This window comes from Bufo bufo, chromosome 2, assembly GCF_905171765.1.
Source record: "Bufo bufo chromosome 2, aBufBuf1.1, whole genome shotgun sequence".
Taxonomy (NCBI): domain Eukaryota; kingdom Metazoa; phylum Chordata; class Amphibia; order Anura; family Bufonidae; genus Bufo; species Bufo bufo.
In genome coordinates this window covers 8,654,003-8,662,753 of record NC_053390.1, presented here as the reverse complement: position 1 = coordinate 8,662,753, position 8,751 = coordinate 8,654,003, and positions in this window count along the sequence as shown.

Here is an 8,751-nt window from a genome sequence, read left to right as displayed (position 1 = left end):
GGGCTGTCACTGGACCAGTCACACAGTGTAGGGCACTTCTGTATTGACCAGACACACCTGCCCACACTGTGACACCACCACCACCACCACCCAAAGGCTCGTCTGGTGCCCACAGTGGCTGATGCACAGTGCTCTCCTTGACGTAGCTCTCGGCAGACAGTATCACACAGGATAGGATTAGATTACACAGCTCAGCAGTGTTGAAATGAAGTGTTATGTGAATCGACTTTCAGTTGTTTCATCCGAAGTGGATCGCTCATCCCTAATTACACACTTTCGGGGGTAGTGAGACTTGGGGGGCCTGTGGATTCCACAAAAGCATTTTAGTCATTGCTACCTTGCTGACAGTCTTATTCCTGATCTGTTTTGTGGATCTGTTTTATTTCTTTGTCTTTATGATGTAATAAAGCTATAGATTTTATATAAATTTCTTGTGTGGGCATGACTCCCTGTAAACCCTTCTCGAGACATTCCTGATTAGCATCAAGAAGACGTCTCCATCACATTGCCTGCTAGGATAACTTCATTCTCCGTCACTTGCATATTGTGATGAGATGACACGGACTGGAGACGTCCTGACAGTTGCGATCCTATCTAGTATTCGGATCTGAATGGGGGAGTCCTTCTGAATGGGGGAGGCCTTAGAAATGTAAGTTCCTGTAAACACTTCTCTAGACATCCTGATTAGCATCACAGAAGACGTCCTCCACCACGACTGACCCCAAGAAGGCTACCTAGAAACCTTCTCATCAGCTCCATCAATGATCCTACACATCTGACAGACTTCAGTACATTACATTACAGCCCAGACATTCTATATCAACCAGATCTTAGATAAATAAATAGATAATGAGACATACACTACTCAAAAAAAGGGGATTTTGGCTTTGGGGTGAATGTTATGGAAAACGTAAAGTTCTGGCTACAGTGATATTATATTATGAAGGTCAGGGATTAAGTAGAAGCAGCAGTGGAGATTTCCTCATCTAAAACTATTTATTGAAACAAAAGCCGACCCCAGTGCTGGTACATCCGCCACAAAATGTCAGCGTCTCAGGAACTTGTCATGTGGCCTCAAGCATCAATTATCACAAGTCGCCTTATTGAATGCTGAGGCATGGCATCCCACTCTTCTTGTGGTGTGGCCCTCAGGTTATTGAGGTTCTGAGGTACAGAGTTACGTGCCTCTACATGGCAACCCAGCTGATCCCATAGGTTTTTCAATGGATTCAGGTCTGGAGAGAGTACAGACCACTCCATGTGAGGTTCCCCAGTCTAAAGCAGCCGTTCCCTAATGATGCAACCTCGAGAGGTCCTCCATGAAGATGACATTAGGCCTGTGTTGTTCATGCAAAGGCACAACGCTGGATTAATGATATTCTTCCAGTAGTATGGGCTGTCACTGGACCAGTCACACAGTGTAGGGCACTTCTGTATTGACCAGACCACACCTGCCCACACTGGTGACACCACCACCACCAAAGGCTCGTCTGGTGCCCACAGTGGCTGATGCACAGTGCTCTCCTTGACGTAGCTCGGCAGACAGTATCACACAGGATAGGATTAGATACACAGCTCAGCAGTGTTGAAATGAGAGTGTTATGTGGAATCGACTTCAGTTGTTTCATCCGAAGTGGATTCGCTCATCCCTAATTACACACTTTTCGGGGTAGTGAGACTTGGGGGCCTGTGATTCACAAAGCATTTTAGGTCATTTAGAAAATATGTGATAGCTCACCACCCTCCTCAGTATGGTAGGGGTGCTCTAGCCGAAGGACTGCTCACTCAGTCAGTACAAGAGATAGCATAAACTAGAAAAGACGCTGGCACTCGCTACGTGGTTGCACATCAAACAACAGTTTATTAATAATTACCCGCTAGTTTCAATCATATACATTAGCAGAAATATATATACTTTAACATTAAAATACCTATATTAAAAGAACCCCTAAAAAATAAATAATAAAAATTCAATGGCACTGGACTAATAGTATCATGAACCGCACCAAAATGAAGTTGCTTGGGACAGTATAGTGTTTCTTTGCCAATTGGCAATAAGTGTCCAATCCGGTGTACTGTCTCTTTAATTGAGGAAATATAGCCAAGTCCGCAAGTTGTTTTTAGTTGTTGGGGGATATCAACTCCCTCTCTAGATTTATCATCAATAATTCTTGTATTGCTGGATATTGCAGCCTTCAGTAGTTGGATATATGGTAAATTACTAATAGAAATAATATCTTACCAACATACACGCCACTCTGGCCGTCTGATTTCGCCGCGTTGTCCACTGCTCGCTCTCGGGCGTCTCCGCTCTCTGGCGTCTATCACGTGGTACCCCAGAGATATCGCGGGACCTTGGGAGTTTGAGTATAATAGTCTTAGTCCGATACTCCTGTGAGAGCTGTAGGTCGGATGAAGAAATGAGCGCTCCACTTTGTAAAAAATACTTCAACTTTCATCCATCGTCTCCAGAAACTTGATTTTGACAGGGATATAACGCTAAAACGCGTTTCGAGGACTTCAGTCCTCTTCCTTCTGTGGCCCTCAGGTTATTGAGGTTCTGAGGTACAGAGTTACGTGCCTCTACATGGCAACTCAGGCTGATCCCATAGGGTTTTTCATGGGATTAGGGTCTGGAGAAAGTGCAGACCACTCCATGTGAGGTTCCCCAGTCTAAAGCAGCCGTTCCCTAATGATGCAACCTCGATGAGGTCCTCCATTGAAGATGACATTAGGCCTGTGTTGTTTTATGCAAAGGCACAACGACTGGATTAATGATGTTCTTTCCAGTAGTATGGGCTGTCACTGGACCAGTCACACAGTGTAGGGCACTTCTTATTGACCAGACACACCCTGCCCACACTGTGACAACCACCACCACCAAAGGCTCGTCTGGTGACCACAGTGGCTGATGCACAGTGCTCTCTTTTACTTCCTCCAACATGAGACATCATCTCTGCTCAGCGTGAATCAACCTTTAATCTTTTATAACCAATTCAGCTCAAAATAATGTTTTTGTGTCTGTGTTGGCAGAAATTAGAGTAGAATGTGAGATGCGAAGAAAAGCCGCGCCAAGGTGTCCAGACCGCTGCAGATACTTAGAGGGCATTTATACCAACAGATTATCTGAGCAATATCTTTCCAATCAGACCAATAGTTTGTGCGTAGAACAAAAGATCTCTGTGTGTAAATGGCCATCTGACCAATGAAAATCTGTCAGATAATTGGTTAATGTCATTGCCCCCTTAGGGGTTAAATATTTAAATACACATCACATGTTATTTCAGTATCGTCACTGATTGGTCAGTGGAGTCTATTGTTTTATCCTGCTCTCTGATGGTCAGTGGAGTCTATTGTTCATCCTGCTGTCTGATTGGTCAGTGTGACTGTATATATGTAGCCTCCAGAGACCGGGCATTCAGATCACTTGTGTTCGGCTCCTGGAGCTTCTGCTACAGCTCCACAGCTTCTCTCCTGAAGACTGCGAGGACTTCTCTACTTCTGTCAGACTTCCGCCTGCTGTACACTGAGGGGATCGGATACTCACCTTTCCAGTTCATTTCTTGGAAGCATTTTACTTCCTACTGATCATCAAAGATGGGCTCTGCCAAGAAGGGAAATCGCACTAGTCTGCAAGACCTGTGGGGAATTTCACGACAATCTGTCGGTGCACCTCCGCAGAGCGTGCAAGAAAAACGCAAAGGCATCCGAAATCGCCCAAGATGTGATTAAAGCAAAGGAAAACGTTCAGAAAATAGGCAATTGTCTGAGCGTCGTCTCCTACGAAGAACTGGACTTCAGTAAGAGCGGCTTCTCTGATCCTCAGGAATTTATGGCAGATTTCTGGCGCGTCGCGGGTTGTTTTATCCACAGATAAACCATCTGGAAGGTAAGTTTTATTCAGTTCTTATTCATTTCTATGTAGGTAGAGTATATATACAGTGGATAAAAAAAGTCTACACACCCCTGTTAAATTGTCAGGTTTCTGTGATGTAAAAAAAATCATTTCCACCTTTAATGTGACCTATAAACTGTACAACTCAACTGAAAAACAAACTGAAATCTTTAGGTAGAGGGAAGAAAACAAAATATATATATATAAGTGTGCACATCCTTAAACTAATACTTTGTTGAAGCCCCTTTGATTTTATTCCAGCACTCAGTCTTTTGGTATGAGTCTATCAGCATGGCACATTTTGACTTGGCAAGATTTCCCACTCGTCTTTGCAAAAACCCTCCAAATCTGTCTGATTGCGAGGGCATCTCCTGGCAGCACAGCCCTCTTCAGATCACCCACAGATTGTCAATCGGATTCAGGTCTGGGCTCTGGCTGGGCCATTCCAAAACCGGTAATCTTCTTCTGGTGAAGCCATTCCTTTGTTGATTTGGATAGATGCTTTGGGTCGTTGTCATGCTGAAAGATGAAGTTCCTCTTCCTGTTCAGCTTTCTAGCAGAAGCCTGAAGGTTTTGGTCCAATATTGACTGGATTTCGAACTGTTCAGAATTCCCTCTAGCTTAACTAAGGCCCCAGTTCCAGCTGAAGAAGAACAGCCCCTTGGCATGATGCTGCCACCACCATGCTTCACTGTGGGGATGGGGTTTCTTTTGGTGAAGGGCAGTATTGTTTTTGGGCCAAACATATCTTTTGGAATTATGGCTAAAAAGTTCAACCTTGGTTTCATCAGACCATAACACCTTTTCCGCACATGCTTTGAGAGACTTCAGATGGTGTTTTTGCAGAATGCGCCTGGCTTGGATGTTTTTCCTTGGAAAGAAAAGGCTTTCGTCTTGCCCCCTCTACCCCATAGCCCAGACATATGAAGAATACGGGAGTTTGTTGTCACATGGACCACACAGCCAGGACTTGCCAGATATTCCTGCAGCTCCTTTAATGTTGCTGTAGGCCTCTTGGTCGCCTCCCAGACCAGTTTTCTTCTGGTCTTTTCATCAATTTTGGAGGGACGCCCAGTTCTAGGTAATGTCACTGCTGTGCCATATTTCCTCCACTTGATGGTGACGGTCTCCACTGTGTTCCATGGTAGATCTAATGCCTTGGAAATTCTTTTGTCCCCTTCTCCTGAACTGATACCTTCTAACAATGAGATCCCTCTGATGCTTTGGAAGCTCTCTGTGGACCATGGCTTCTGCTGTGGGATGTGACGAAGAACATTTTCAGGAAAGACCAACTAGAGCAGCTTGCACTTTATTTGGGGTTAATCAGAGGCCCTTTACATGATGGCCGTGTATGCTGACTCCGATCTAACAGGATTCTGATGTGATTGCTTCATTCTAAACACAGCTACATGCCCAGTTATAAGAGGGTGTGCACACTTATGCAACAACATCATTTTAGTTTTTTTCTTTTTCTTCCCTCCACCTAAAATATTTCAGTTTGTTTTCCAATTGAGTTGTACAGTTTATAGGTCACATTAAAGGTGGAAAAAGTTCTGAAATGATTTATCTTTGTCTCATTTTTTTACATCACAGAAACCTGACATTTTAACAGGGGCGTGTAGACTTTTTATATCCACTGTGTATATGGTAATCCAGGAGGAGAAGACCTGGATGATGTGTAGGTGTTACTGGGGGGAGGGGGAGAAACAAAGACTAAGGCCTCCTGCACACGAACGTATTTTTTTGCGGTCCGCAAAAACGAGTCCCGTTTTTCCGTGATCCGTGACCGTTTTTTCGTCCGTGGGTCTTCCTTGATTTTTGGAGGATCCACGGACATGGAAAAAAAAGTCGTTTTGGTGTCCGCCTGGCCGTGCGGAGCCAAACGGATCCGTCCTGAATTACAATGCAAGTCAATGGGACGGATCGTTTGAGTTGACACAATATGGTGCCATTTCAAACGGATCCGTCTCCATTGACTTTCAATGTAAAGTCGGAGTCCCTTTTATACCATCGGATCGGAGTTTTCTCCAATCCGATGGTATATTTTAACTTGAAGCGTCCCCATCACCATGGGAACGCCTCTATTTAGAATATACTGTCGGATATGAGTTAGATCGTGAAACCTCAATTCCGACAGTATATTCTAACACAGAGGCGTTCCCATGGTGATGGGGACGCTTCTAGTTAGAATATACTACAAACTGTGTACATGACTGCCCCCTGCTGCCTAGCAGCATCCGATCTCTTACAGGGGGGCCGTGATCAGCACAATTAACCCCTCAGGTGCCGCACCTGAAGGGGTTAATTGTACTATCATATCCCCCTGTAAGAGATCAGGGCTGCCAGGCAGCAGGGGGCAGACCCCCCCCCCTCCCCAGTTTTGAATATCATTGGTGGCCAGTGCGGCCCCCTTCCTCCCTTCTATTGTAATAATTCGTTGGTGGCACAGTGTGCCCCCCCCGCCCCTTCCTCCCTCTATTGTAATAATTAGTTGGTGGGCACAGTGTGCGCCCCCCCCCCCTTCCTCCCTCTATTGTAATAAATCGTTGGTGGCACAGTGTGCGCCCCCCATTGGCCCCCCCCTCCCTCTATAGCATTAACAACATTGGTGGCCAGTGTGCGGCCTCATATCCCCCCCCCCCCGAACCTTGGCGTGGCAGCGGGTTACTAGCAAGAGTACAATAGTAAAAGATTCATACTTACCTGCGAGCCGCGATGGTTCGTGTCGGCGCGGGAGCTCTCCTACTGGTACGTGACAGTGTTCATTAGCAATGACACTTACCTGTAGTTGGAGCTCCCGGCCGGACACGACATCGCAGCAGCCGGTAAGTTATGAATCTCTTACTATTGTACTATTGCTAAGTAAGTAACCATGGCAACCAGACTGTAGTAGCGTCCTGTTGCCATGGTTACCGATCGGAGCCCCACGATTAAACTGGGACTCCGATCGGAACTCTCCGCTGCCACCAATGATGGGGGGAGGGGGAGGAGATGGGAGGCCGCACACTGGCCACCAATGTTGTTAATGCTATAGAGGGAGGGGGGGCCGATGGGAGCGCACACCGTGCCACCAACGAATTATTACAATAGTGGGAGGGAGGAGGGGGGGCGCACACTGTGCCACCAACCTATTATTACAATAGAGGGGGGGGGGGCCGCACTGGCCACCAATGATATTCAACTGGGGGGGGGGGGGTCTGCCCCCTGCTGCCTGGCAGCCCTGATCTCTTACAGGGGGCCGTGGATCGAGCACAATTTACCCCTTCAGGTGCCCCCCTGTAGAATATAGGATGCCCCGCTTACTGTACATAATACTCCCCTGTGTATATATAAGGCCCCCCCCCCGCATTCTGTCGGAACACATATAGTAACATACTCCCCTATAGTATATATAACGCCCCCCCCCCCCCATTCTGCCGGAACACATATAGTACATACTCCCCTGTAGTATATATAACGCCCCCCCCCCCCCATTCTGCCGGAACACTATAGTACATACTCCCCTGTGCGCCGTTCTTCTCCTTCCTCTGAGCTGTGTCTGAGTGACACACAAGCTGCTGGGCAGGAGGTCACCGAGTATCACACAGGATAGTATTAGATATCACAGCTCAGCAGGCAGTATCACACAGGATAGGATTAGATACACAGCTCAGCAGACTGTATCACACAGATAGGATTAGATACACAGCTCAGCAGACAGTATCACACATGATAGAATTAGATACACAGCTCAGCAGGCAGTATCACACTGGATAGGATTAGATACACAGCTCAGCAGACAGTATCACACATGATAGAATTAGATACACAGCTCAGCAAGCAGTATCACACATGATAGAATTAGATACACAGCTCAGCAGGCAGTATCACACATGATAGAATTAGATACACAGCTCAGCAGGCAGTATCACACATGATAGAATTAGATACACAGCTCAGCAGACAGTATCACACAGGATAGGATGAGATACACAGCTCAGCAGACAGTATCACACATGATAGAATTAGATACACAGCTCAGCAGACAGTATCACACAGGATAGGATTAGATACACAGCTCAGCAGACAGTATCACACAGGATAGGATTAGATACACAGCTCAGCAGACAGTATCACACATGATAGAATTAGATACACAGCTCAGAGGCAGTATCACACATGATAGAATTAGATACACAGCTCAGCAGGCAGTATCACACATGATAGAATTAGATTACACAGCTCAGTAGGCAGTATCACACATGATAGAATTAGATACACAGCTCAGCAGACAGTATCACACAGGATAGGAGTAGATGCACAGCTCAGCAGACAGTATCACATGTGATAGAATTAGATACATAGCTCAGCAGACAGTATCACACAGGATAGGATTAGATACACAGCTCAGCAGGCAGTATCACACATGATAGAATTACATACACAGCTCAGCAGACAGAATCACACAGGATAGGATTAGATACACAGCTCAGCAGGCAGTATCACACAGGATAGATTAGAATACACATCTCAGCATGCAGTATCCACACAGGATACGATTAGATACACAGCTCAGCAGACAGTATCACACAGGATAGGATTAGATACCAGCTCAGCAGACAGTATCACACAGGATAGGATTAGATTACATAGCTCAGCATACTGTATCACACAGGATACGATTAGATACACAGCTCCGCAGACCAGTATCACACAGGATGGGATTAGATACACAGCTCAGCAGACTGTATCACACAGAATAGGATTAGGATACACAGCTCAGCAGGCAGTATCACACAGGATAGGATTAGATACACAGCTCAGCAGGGAGTATCACACAGGATACGATTAGATACACAGCTCCGCAGACAGTATCA